Consider the following 13035-nt stretch of genomic DNA (forward strand, 5'->3'; position numbering starts at 1 on the left):
CGCAACAACCCCCTTACTCGGGTTTGTGTTTCAGTCACTCACGCAACCCACTATAAGCGAATCATGAACGTATTGCAACACCCTACAGCGGGAATCCCTCACGCTTGCGCGACACGGAGAGCACCATAGGACAGCACCAATAATAAAACATGCAACTCAAACCAATCTTGATCATCAAATAACCCATAGGACAAAACGGATCTACTCAAACATCATAGGATAGCCATACATCATTTGGAAATAATATATAGCGTTGAGCACCATGTTTAAGTAGAGATTACAGCGGGTAAGAGAGAGGTTACACCGCTGCATAGAGGGGGGAAGAGTTGGTGATGATGGCGGTGAAGTTGTTGGTGAAGATTGCAGTGATGATGATGGCCCCCGGTGGCACTTCGGTGCCACCGGAAGCAAGGGAGAGAGAGCCCCCCTCCTTCTTCTTCTTCCTTGACCTCCTCCCTAGATGGGAGAAGGGTTTCCCCTCTGGTCCTTGGTCTCCATGGCATGGGAGGGGCGAGAGCCCCTCCGAGATTGGATCTGTCTCTCTGTCTCTCTCTGTTTCTGCGTTATGCCCGGCTGCCCTTTCACCGTTTCGTATATATATGAAGATCCGTAACTCCGATTGGACTGAAATCTTCGCCGTGATTTTTTTCCTAAAAATTAGCTTTCTTGCGGCCGAAGAAGGGCATTAACCGCCTTACGGGGGGCCCACGAGGGTCAGGGGCGCGCCCCCCTGCCTCGTGCCTCCCTCGGGCACCGTCTCGCGTGGATTTTCCTTCCCATATTCTCCGAATATTCCAAAAATAATCTCCGTCCGTTTTTATCCCGTTTGGACTCCGTTTGATATGGATATTCTGCGAAACAAAAACATGCAACAAATAGGAACTGGCACTGGGCACTGGATCAATATGTTAGTCCCCAAAAATAGTATAAAAATTTGCCAAAAATATATGAAAGTTATAGAATATTGGCATGGAACAATCAAAAATTATAGATACGACGGAGATGTATCACCCGAGACAAGGATATGTTTCGTTAGCTAGCTGAAAACGACGGCCCTCGAAAGTATGTCACTTTTGGTGATAACTCTAAGGGTAAGGTGGTTGGCCTTGGTAAGGTGGCCATCTCACATGATAGCCCCATACAAAATGTTATGCTCGTTGAATCTCTTGGCTATAATTTACTTTCCGTGTCTAGACTAGCTGATTTTGGCTTCAATGTCCTATTTACTGAAGTAGATTGCCAAGTGTTTCAAAGAGATAATCACAATATGGTCTTTACCGGTATACGTAGAGGTGATCTATACATTGTTGATTTCATTAAAAATGCTCAACCTAGAAATTACTTAATTGCTAAATCTTCTAAAGGTTGGTTGTGGCATAGAAGGTTAGGTCATGTGGGCATGCGAAATCTTGATAAGCTTATTAAAGGTGATCATATCCTTGGAGTGAAAGATGTTATATTTGACAAGGATAGATTGTGCAGTGCTTATCAAGCAGGAAAACAAGTTGGAGGAAGCCACCCTGTGAATAACATCATGACCACGAGAAGACCGCTCGAGCTACTTCATATGGATCTCTTTGGTCCAAACGCCTATAGAAGTCTCGGTGGAAACTCGTTTGATTTAGTCATAGTCGATGATTTTTCAAGATTTACATGTGGGTTCTTTCTTGATGATCAATCATAGGTCCAAAAGATCTTCAAGAACTTCTCTAGGAAGGCCCGAAATCAATTTGAAGTGAAGATCAAGAAGGTTCGCAACGACAACGGAACGGAGTTCAAGAACGCAAATGTGGATACCTTTCTTGACGAAGAAGGGATTTCACATGAGTTCTCAGCTACGTACACACCTCAGCAAAATGGAGTTGTTGAGAGGAAGAATCGGACTCTTATTGAGATGGCAAGAACGATGCTTGATGAGTACAAGATGCCAAAACACTTTTGGGCGGAAGCGGTTGAGACAGCTTGTCATGCAACAAATCTTTATATCTTCACAAGCTACTCGGCAAGACGGCATACAAGCTTCTCGCCGGTAACAAACCCCGAGTTGGATACTTTCGAGTATTCGGCTCAAAGTGCTATATTCTTGATAAGCATCGTCATTCTAAATTTGCACCTAAATCTCATGAGGGTTTCCTACTTGGTTATGGCTCAAACTCCCACACTTACCATGTTTACAACAACTAGCGGGGTAACCCGCGCATTTGCGCGGCTAGTCTCAATATATCTTGTTTAATTTAATACTTTTTGTCTTTAAGATATTTTCAATCAAATCCCGGGATATCAGATGAGCCTTTCTCACTTGGGGTGGAAAGTGGACGTGGAATGCCATCACCTAGTTAGAATATTCTTGTTTGTTGTACAACCAAGGCTTGTTTAAAGTTCCCCCACACAAAAAAGGCTTGTTTAAAGTTTGCTTTAAAAAGGGAATTATCGGTGCCGAAAAGTTCTAAGTGAATCCATGTTTTACGGTTGGCCTTCATTTGGATAAATCGAAGTAAGACATGTTTTAAATTTAGCTATCTATGTTACAAATCAGCTTCATATTTATTTAGATTTCATATCTCAATCTATCAAGGAGACTTGAACATTTCCGTGGTAATATATGTTATTTTGTTATATGTATTTTCATAAACTTATTATGTTCATTTTGATACGTCCATGGACCATCTATATACTTTTATTATTTTTATTTTCTACTTTTATCGGGCTCAGCCAATTATTTAGCCTCTCACCAATTTAACCTATCGCAATATCAACAGTAATATATCATCATAAATCTAGACTATACATCTTGATGAAACTTGATTGTACTTTGGTGGGAATCATATGCTTCTAGCGAGGAGCTTAATTACACACAAAATAGAGGATTGTAGTCTTTATTGTGCAAGCGAAACCATATAGTTTCACATTATTTTCTAGTTTCTTTCTTTAATCATACTTATTTATCCATCGGCATATATATTCAAATTAAAGAGTTGAGAATTTTTTGGTGACAAAGGAATATTAACATTGGTGGCTTATATCTGAACTTAATTTTGTGTTCCTCGACCCATCTCTGCATTTGTTATATTGTAGTTGTATTTATAGTTGATGCAAGATCCACTCTTAGATGCATGCTTCCGCACATGATCACCTTACTAATTTGGTCAATTTCTTGACCGTCAAAGACAATATGATTATTGGTGTACGTATATTCATCCAAACTTGCTATAATAGTATTTCACTCACTTTCGATATAGTTTGTCTATTTAGCGTCTACATATTGTGAAGCACAGTCAACATGACTCATTATAATTGAAATAATTTCTTGCTTCAAACCTCCATTATTGTACCCACAAAATAATTTCCCTTTCTCGCATAATGCTCACTTACACATGTAATATGTTGGCATCGGTATTTTTTTACCGGAATATCTTTCATATGATATGTACGCGGTCCTTGAAAAATAATTTTTTTTCTCAAATGACAACTTCTCCTATCGCTTCACACCATTTTGAACTCCACTATTGACAATTGATTAATGCATGCACCCACTCATATCTATTGTACTCTCATTAACTACCCTTCTTACTGTGGAATCAACATATTGACAATTATTGATGAATGCTGATTCTTTATCAGAGGTATATTAAGTTAAGAAATTTATGCCCACACTACATATCATATGCTGTCGATTTAAAGATTCATAATTCTATTTTACATTTCAATTTATATCCACTTTCAGATACGAATCTAACAACATTAACTAATTTTGGACTTCTTATAAGTATATTTTTGACTTGATATGAAAGTCATACAAATTATTATCCTAGTTCAATTTATTTTGCATCGTTTACATTATTTAGTTTTTGCTTTTATACAACCACCAAATAATAGGTTTATCTCCCAATTATATTCATTCCGGTATTATTTCAAACATTTTTTCTGATATTTAAAAAATGTTCCTATATTTTGAAAATAAATTTGATGTCATATCATATTAAAGTCAAGAATGTTTTGTTCACCGATAGCACATCTGTCGGAATTTGTCATAGTGAATCCACTAGAAACAATTTGGACCTGTGATAGAGCAAAACCAAAGAAGAAATGGAAAAAAAATCGCTGCATTTTTTTATTCTAAACGAACTCTTTTTTGCTAATATCATCAGTGAGCCAGCGTACGCAACAAAGATGGATCGAAATAGCGCATTTATTAGGGAAATATGGAATACATTACTTTTAATTTTTTCAAAGAATACATTACTTTTATTAGGAAAATATACTTCGTATACAAACCGGACTGTTTTCCTCTAGCTATGTAGACGTACTGGACATTGATTTAGGTACGTGTAGCGTACCTGTTTACAAACCGGACTGTTTTCCTATTAGAATCCAAATCGTACTTCAGCCTAAAAAAAAGAATCCAAATCGTACTTGATTACTTCTTCCTTCCTTTCATGTACAACACACGTGATGTTTCATTATAAAGTCCTCGTGCACGGGATGGTTGTTGCACTTTTTCACCACTGACCCATGTACGTGATAGATTACTAGCACAAATGCCCGGAAAAAAAATGCCTCAATCTTAAAAAGATGGTTCAAGTCCCCACGCAGGTATACGCCCACCATTTGAACACAGCGGAGAAGCACTAATAGCATAAACTGTGAATATGAAATATTAGTAAAGCTTAATTTCCCTGTTCAAGTTTAATAGTGCCAAAAAAAGAGTTACAAAGGCATGCATTGTTTTGTACATGGATTGATAGCTACACAGTATCTACTGCTAGTGTGGATTTTCTAGCTTGAATTGTACCCTTCCTGCATAGAATAAGAGATTTTTACTATGCCAAATCTCATTTCATGACATTAATAACAAAATTTCAAATATGAAAACATTATCCTACTGTAACAATTTTAAATTAAATTGATGAAATCTAACAGGCTAATATTTCTTTTAGGTGAGACCCTATATTCATTTTTTTCTTAGGAATATTCAAAATCTCATTGTTAGTTTATTTAATTTTCTAAAACAAAGTTTTATTTTTTATATGATCTTCCTTGGTCATTGTACCTGAAATATGACTATGTTTGTAGGAAATATAAAACAAAAGCTTAAATGTTAGTTAATTTTATTTTATTTAGAAATATGAGCATACATGTTTTGATTGTTTGCACCTGATTATATTTTTTGGAAAGATGTTTTGATTGTTTGCACATAATATTATTTTTTGGTAACAAAAAAAGCCTCAAATGCGTAGTTAATTTTGTCATCCGCATGAGGCAATTTTTTGAGCGTCTGTGAGTTTTATACAGTTTTTTGGTGTGTGTTTGCGTCGGCTTCCATCGCAATCAGCATATGTCCATGTCCCTGCGCCCACTCGTAGTAGTTGGCAATTGCTAACGCAAATGATGGTATGTGTGCATGGCGTGGTAGTCTTGGCGCGCACTCGCCGCCGGCCTGACAGATTGATCATGGGGTATTCTTATTCCTATCCTTTTGAAGCCAGTGTTCATTTTTTGAGAAATGGTCCGTGCGATGCAACGGGATAAAAATTCTGTCAAAAGCTGCACAGTGCCTTGGTTCCAGAGAATTGGATCTAGGGCTTTTAATCTTTGACGAATCTAGTATTTGAGAGAATTGATCAAAATGTAATGGCATCAAATAGCAAGGCCCGTGGTTGCAACGGTAGAAAATATTGACATGTATATAATTTTTTAAATAAATTTTGAAACGAGGCAAAAGATTTGCCGTTTCATTAATTAAGAGAGAGTTGTAACAGAGTTTGAGGACAACAGCCATACAATGGCAAAGATAAAGCAACTACTCACGGTGTAGAATTACATCAAGCCCTTTGGCACCTGCCAAAGCCCACAGGGCCGCCTCATCCAAGATTTTTTCCACGAGAATCATCAAAGGCGCGGAAGCGTTCCGGAAGACCCTAGCATTCCTCTCCTTACAAAGTTCCCAAGAGATAAGCATAAGGAGGGAGGCCATCCCTTTTCTGTTAGGCGAGCGTGTAAACACAATCTCAGTCCACCAATGCCTGACACTTTGCATAGCCGCCCAGTCAGTTGTGACAATATTGCTCAGTCTGGTCCTCGTCTTTACCACATTCCAAACTGCAACCGAGAATCGGCATTGGAATAGGAGATGCGCCGCTGACTCCTGGACTTGGCTACAAAGGGGACACAAACCGCAGTTTGGCCACCCTCTCCGTTGTAGCCTATCTGCCGTCCACACTCTGTTGTGAATGATCAACCAAGCGAAGAACTTGCATTTTGGTGTAGCCTAGACTTTCCAAACGGTCTTTAGAAGTGGTGTGGAGGTGCGCCCCTCGAACTGTAGCGAATAGGCCGATGAAGTGGAGTAGATACCGCGCTCTGTAAGTTTCCAAATGATCGTGTCATTCGTGGCTTGATCTAAGGTTATCCCATCCAACTTCTCCCAAAGGATGGTAAACTCCTGTATGTGCCCGGCGGAAATGCTATTTGCCATGTCAACTTGCGAAATCCATAGATCATCAGTGAGGGCCTTCCTGACAGAACAATCTTTCTTTTTGGAGATCTCAAAGATTTTAGGGGCGATGTCCATCGGCCTGAGACCATCAAGCCAGGGGACATCCAGAAGCAAGCCTTGTCTTCATTTCCAACCATGACCCTCGTTGCTGCCGCGAAAAGGTCCCTGTCAGCCTCGGTGCAAGGGGTGCATAACCCAACCCACGGCTTTGGCTGCTCCGCCCACTCGTTCCAAAGCCACCTCAAGCGAAGGGCAGTGGCAAATTTGTCAAGGCTTAGGACGCCCAGATCGCCCATAGCTTTAGGACTGCAAACTCTGTCCCAATTTATTTTACACTTGCCACCAGTGACTTTGTCGCAACTGGCCCAAAGGATGTATATAATTTTGTGGGAGTTGTATTTTCATCAACACTTTGGTTGTAGGTTCCGCACACGTCATCACACTTACTACTTCCTCTATCCATTATTTATTATTAGGTTGGGAGTAATTTAATATGCTAGTGCATAATAATCCCAAGGGCGCTACAAATATACTATTATGCACATCCTGTAAACCTATTTTAATTATAGTTGACACCACAATGATATCTCTTTGGCCAGTGCTAGGCGCCATCCGAATGTAGGAAGAAAAAAACAGAAAAACAGGGTCTGCATTCTGATCAGTCTCCCTGTAGCTGTTTTAATCGCTATCCACTTCACACACTTGTCATTTCGCATTTATCCTCATGCGCCTCGTCGCTGCAGCCAGGTCGCCGACACCGATGACCATTGCTACAACCCCTGTCGCAGTCGGCTCGCCGTTACCCGCCACGGGCATGGTAATTTCTTGGGACTTGGGAGTCTATATTTTAATTATGGCGAAATATTAATCAGTTTTATGTCAGTTTTATCTTCTCAAGAGCAAGCAGCGTATAGTTTGTACACTAAACGTTTTGACATTCAGCATGTATGTACTACAGTTTCACAAGGGCCATAACACCCAATGCATTGCGTTCGATGGACTATCTTGGTCTGTTCTCGCGGATGAGTTGCAACCAATCCCATTTTAATTCAGTGCTTAGGTATTTTATCGGTGATTAAAACATTTAGTACTACCGGTGCATAAAACCTGAGCTTTTGTATTTTGAAGGAAAAGAAGGCTAGTATGGGCCTGCTAATTCCCATCAACCAGACGTGCAGCAGGAACCACGGGCCTCGTGCCTTCGTGACGCGGACGCGCCGTTTCTCGACTCCGGTCCCTCCCCCGCCGGTGATCTGCGCCCTTGGTCATCCCCGCGCCGTTTCTCAACTCCGGTCCCTCCCCCGCCGGTGATCTGCACCAGCAGCAGCACGACCCCACCGGTGTGCAGCTCACCCCTGCTCTTGTCCCTCCCCTTGTGACCCGGTCTCCTCTCTTCCCTCCTATCTTTCCTCACCCTTTCAGCATGCCCATTGATTCCTTGTTTGACCAACTCTTTCAACGCTGCTTGTTGCTGTCAACTCGTAAACATATTTAAACTGGTGAGATTGAGTACAGGAGGACGATGTGGGACTATCTATTAACCAGAACCTTCTCCCTTTTCACAAGTTTAACAAACACCCGGCAGAAATCGCAGCGGACAGAGAAAAAACATAGTCGGGCCGAATCCTACAGAACTGGGCGTGCACACGACGTGGTTCCCCTGATTAGTACCACCTCGTGGAGTATATTTTAAATTCAAACCGAAAGCGTAAATTCACAGGAAGAAAGCGTATTGTGACGGTGAACCCAAGGAGTCAATCCGTGCTTTATTATATATTATTTGTATGTAAGGTTTACATCTTAAAATCTCAACCGTTTATATCCAAAGATAATGGTTGAGATAATTTAATCTATGTGGATGAACGTGATGACTTATTTGTCTCTTGTCTTAATTATATAATAGATAGATTTCACCTGAAAGGTTGAAGAGACGGTAGATGTGAAGTTTGATGAATCTAACGGCTCGTAAGTAGAGCACTTGCCAATTGATGTAGGAGACAAAGACCCTTCGGAAGCAATCCAAGACTTGCCTATTAGCAAGATTCGTCCAACAGAGGTGAAGGAGAGTACCTCGTCCGTCCAAGTGGAAGCTTCTACCTCACGACAAGGTGAACCAAGAGTTGACACGGAGGCATCCACAAGTGGGACACGCCAAGATGAAGAAAACGAGGAAGTACACCAAGATGAACCTCATCAACCTCCTTCTCCACCTCGACAAGAGAACGAGAACGTCAACAACGAAGAAGGCCAAGAGGAAGAACAAGATGATGAAGAAGATGTTCCACCCCGACCCAAACAAAAGCTCTCACAAGTTAGAGCAAGAGTTTCACGAGACCATCCCGTCGAACAAATCTTCAATGATATCCAAACCGGGAGAATCACTCGCTCTAGAACTCGTTTGGCTAATTTTTGTGAACATTATTCATTCATCTCTAGCATTGAACCTATGAAGGTTGAATAAGCATTGGAAGATCCGGATTGGATAAATGCCATGCACGAAGAGCTACACAACTTTGGGAGGAACCAAGTGTTGACATTGGTTGAGAAGCCCGACAACAACCACAACATCATTGGTACCAAATTGGTGTTTTGCAACAAGCAAGATGAAGATGGACAAGTCATTCGCAACAAAGCACGTCTCGTCGCCCAAGGCTACACTCAAGTTGAAGGTATGGACTATGGTGAGACATATGCCCCCATTGCTAGACTTGAGTCCATCCGCATCGTACTTGCTTATGCAAATCACCATGATATTACCTTGTACCAAATGGACATTAAAAGTGCTTTTCTAAATGGTGAAATTGAGGAGGAAGTATATGTTAAACAACCTCCCGGCCTTGTTAATCCTAAAAAACCCGGCCATGTTTACAAACTTCACAAAGCTCTCTATGGTCTTAAACAAGCTCCTAGAGCGTGGTATAAATGTTTAACCAAGTTCCTTATTGAAAAAGGCTTTGAGATTGGAAAGATAGATTCCACTTTTTTTACTAAAAGGGTTAATGGAGAATTATTTGTGTACCAAATTTATGTTGATGATATCATATTTGGTTCGACTAACCCTCATTTTAGTGAAAAGTTTGGAAGGCTAATGTCGAAGAAGTTTGAGATGTCTATGATGTGTGAACTCAAGTTCTTTCTTGGTTTGCAAATCAAGCAAACTAAGGAGGGAACCTTTGTTTCTCAAACAAAGTATACCAAGGACTTATTCAAGAAGTTCAACATGCAAGAAAGCAAAGGTATGAAAACACCCATGCCTACTAGTGGACATCTTGACTTGACCAAGGATGGCAAATCGGTTGACCAAAAGGTTTACCGCTCTATGATTGATTCATTGTTATATCTATGTGCCTCTCGTCCCGATATTATGCTAAGTGTGTGCATGTGTGCACGATATCAAGCGGCCCTCAAAGAATGTCATTTAAGGCTGTGAAAAGGATAGTGAGATACTTAATTCATACACCAAATTTTGGCATTTGGTATCCTAAGAGGTCCTCTTTTGATCTTGTTGGCTACTCCGACTCGGACTATGCTGGTGACAAGGTTGATAGAAAGTCCACTTCGGATACTTGTCAATTTCTTGGTAGATCACTTGTGTCTTGGTCCTCCAAGAAACAAAACTCGGTATCCTTATCCACCGCCGAAGCGGAATACATTGCCGCTGGTTCATGTTGTGCTCAATACTTTGGATGACCCAAACTCTTAAAGATTATGGGATCTATGTGAAACATGTTCCATTGCTTTATGACAAGAGAGTGCTATTAAGATTGCTCATAATCCCGTGCAACATTCTCGAACTAAGCATATTGAAGTTCGTCATCATTTCATTCGAGATCATGTTGCTAAAGGAGATATTGATCTTAAGCATGTTCGTACCGATAAGCAATTGGCGGATATATTCACCAAACCGCTTGATGAGAAAGTATTTTGCCGTTTGAGAGGTGAATTGAACATTATTGATGCCTCAAACTTGGAGTAGAAACTCCATTTGGATACATGCAAGGCATGAGCCTTTGACTAATCCCTGATATTTCTCTTATGATGATGATCATATGTCTTGGATATTTCTCTTATTGTTGCTGAACTATGATTTGTTTGAACTACGCAGGTTCCCAGGGGAATTTAGGAGCTCAAATTTCAGTGATGTCAAGGTATATTATCTACTCCTACTTCATGTTTGTACCGTGATTTTGTTTTTTCATTTATACACATGTTGTTGTGATGGTTTATTATGCATCAATGCTCTGAATAATTGAAAGCACAAGTGCTCCCTGGGTGATTTTGGTAATTAATGCCAACATATCTCTTGTTGGACTAATACTTTTATCAAGTATATTTCAGATGAGTTCAACAGTGGAGTGGCATGGACAAGAGGATGTGGAACCCCTTCAATATGCTAAGGACAAAGATTGGCTAAAGCTCAAGGCTACTCATTTTCATTTTAGTGATCCAAGATCACATTGAGTCCATAGGAAAGCCAATACTATTAAAAGGGGATGAGGTGTTGCTTAATGGCTTGCTTGCTCAAAGTGCTTAGTGATATGCTCCAAAGCCCTCAACCACCTTCTCATATCCACATATGTCCCAAACCTAAAGTCAAACTCGGCCCCACCGATTTAATCTATCCGGCGCCACCGAGTTCACTTGACATAGCCACTGCCAGAAACCCTAATCAGTTCGGTCTCACCGATGTGATCTCAGTCTCACCGAGATGGGCTTGCAAACTCTCTGTTGCCTGTTGCAATTATCTCGGTCTCACCGAGATATGCAGTCGGTCCCACCGAGTTTGCTTGACCAGCTTTGTTTTGCTTATTACCAAAATCGGTCTCACCGAGTTTGTGTAATCGGTCAAACCGAGTTGAGGTTTTACCCTAACCCTAGCACATCGGTCCCACCGAGTTGATCATATCGGTCCCACCAAAAACTCTAACGTTCACATTTTGAACCAAATCGGTCTAACCGAGTTTCTCGATTCGGTCCCACCGAGTTTGGTGAATTGTGTGTAAAGACTAGATTTTGTGTGGAGGTTATATATACCCCTCCACCCTTCCTCCATTCGTGGAGAGAGCCATCAGAACGTGCCTACACTTCCAGGCAGCATTCATTTTCTGAGAGAGAACCACCTACTCATGTGTTGAGACCAAGATATTCCAATCCAACCACAAGAATCTTGATCTCTAGCCTTCCCCAAGTTGCTTTCCACTCAAATCATCTTTCCACCAAATCTAAATATGTGAGAGAGAGTTGAGTGTTGGGGAGACTATCATTTGAAGCACAAGAGCATGGAGTTCATCATCAACACACCATCTATTACCATTTGGAGAGTGGCGTCTCCTAGATTGGTTAGGTGTCACTTGGGAGCCACCGTCAAGATTGTGGAGTTGAACCAAGGAGTTTGTACGGGCAAGGAGATCGCCTACTTCGTGAAGATCTACCCTAGTGAGCCAAGTCCTTCGTGGGCGATGGCCATGATGGGATATACAAGGTTGCTTCTTCGTGGACCCTTCGTGGGTGGAGCCCTCCGTGGACTCGCGCAACTGTTACTCTTCGTGGATTGAAGTCTCCATCAACGTGGATGTACGATAGCACCACCTATCGGAACCACGCCAAAAATCTTCGTGTCTCCAATTGCGTTTGCACACTCCAATCTCATCCCTTTACTTTCTTGCAACTTGCATGCTTTACTTTCCGCTGCTCATATACTCTTGCCATGCTTGCTTGGAATGTATTGTGAATGTTTAAACTTGTGCTAAAACTCCACCTTAACTTGAAGAATTTAAAAATTGCTAATTTTCTTTGTTGAGGATCTAATCACCCCCCCTCTAGACACCTCTTCTTCGATCCTTTCAATAATTCATGGATAAATGGTGTGTGCATTGTAGCTTTTTTCATCATGTCCCAACAAGAGTTGGTTGCCTACATTACTGAAGAGAACAAAAGAAGAAAAAGAAAGAGGATATTGTTGACGAAGCAGTATTTTGAAATATCATGTCTAGCATTTTCTTATCTTAGTTCTCAGAGGGCACCGAGGAAACTCGGATGCTTCGATGATGATGAGGAAAAGGTTGCATATCGGAAGTATATATTGAAACAAACTTACGAGGGGTCCGAGACAACTTGCTATGATAAGCTACACTTAACTAAAAGAAACTTCCATGATCTTTGTGCTATCTTGCGTGAGAAGTGTGGTCTCAAAGATAGCACGTTTGTGATAGTAGAAGAAAATTTTGCTATGTTCTTACAAGTTGTTGGACATGGACATAAAATGAGGATGTTGGGTGGCACGTACCAGCATTCTGTAGAGACTATTAGTAGGCATTTCTCTAGTGTGTTACTAGCCATCCTCTCTCTAACTGGGGAGTTTATAAAGCTTCCCGATCCTTCTATCACCCCTCTTGATGATTACAAGTGAAAGTGGTTTCCTAATGCACTTGGAGCACTAGATGGGTGTCATATTCCGGTGTTTGTTAATGCTGCTGACAAAGGGAGGTATAGGAATAGGCACCAAGATATCGCCACTAACATGCTAGGTGTGGTTGATT

This window comes from Aegilops tauschii, chromosome 7, assembly GCF_002575655.3.
Source record: "Aegilops tauschii subsp. strangulata cultivar AL8/78 chromosome 7, Aet v6.0, whole genome shotgun sequence".
In the NCBI taxonomy this organism is placed as follows: domain Eukaryota; kingdom Viridiplantae; phylum Streptophyta; class Magnoliopsida; order Poales; family Poaceae; genus Aegilops; species Aegilops tauschii.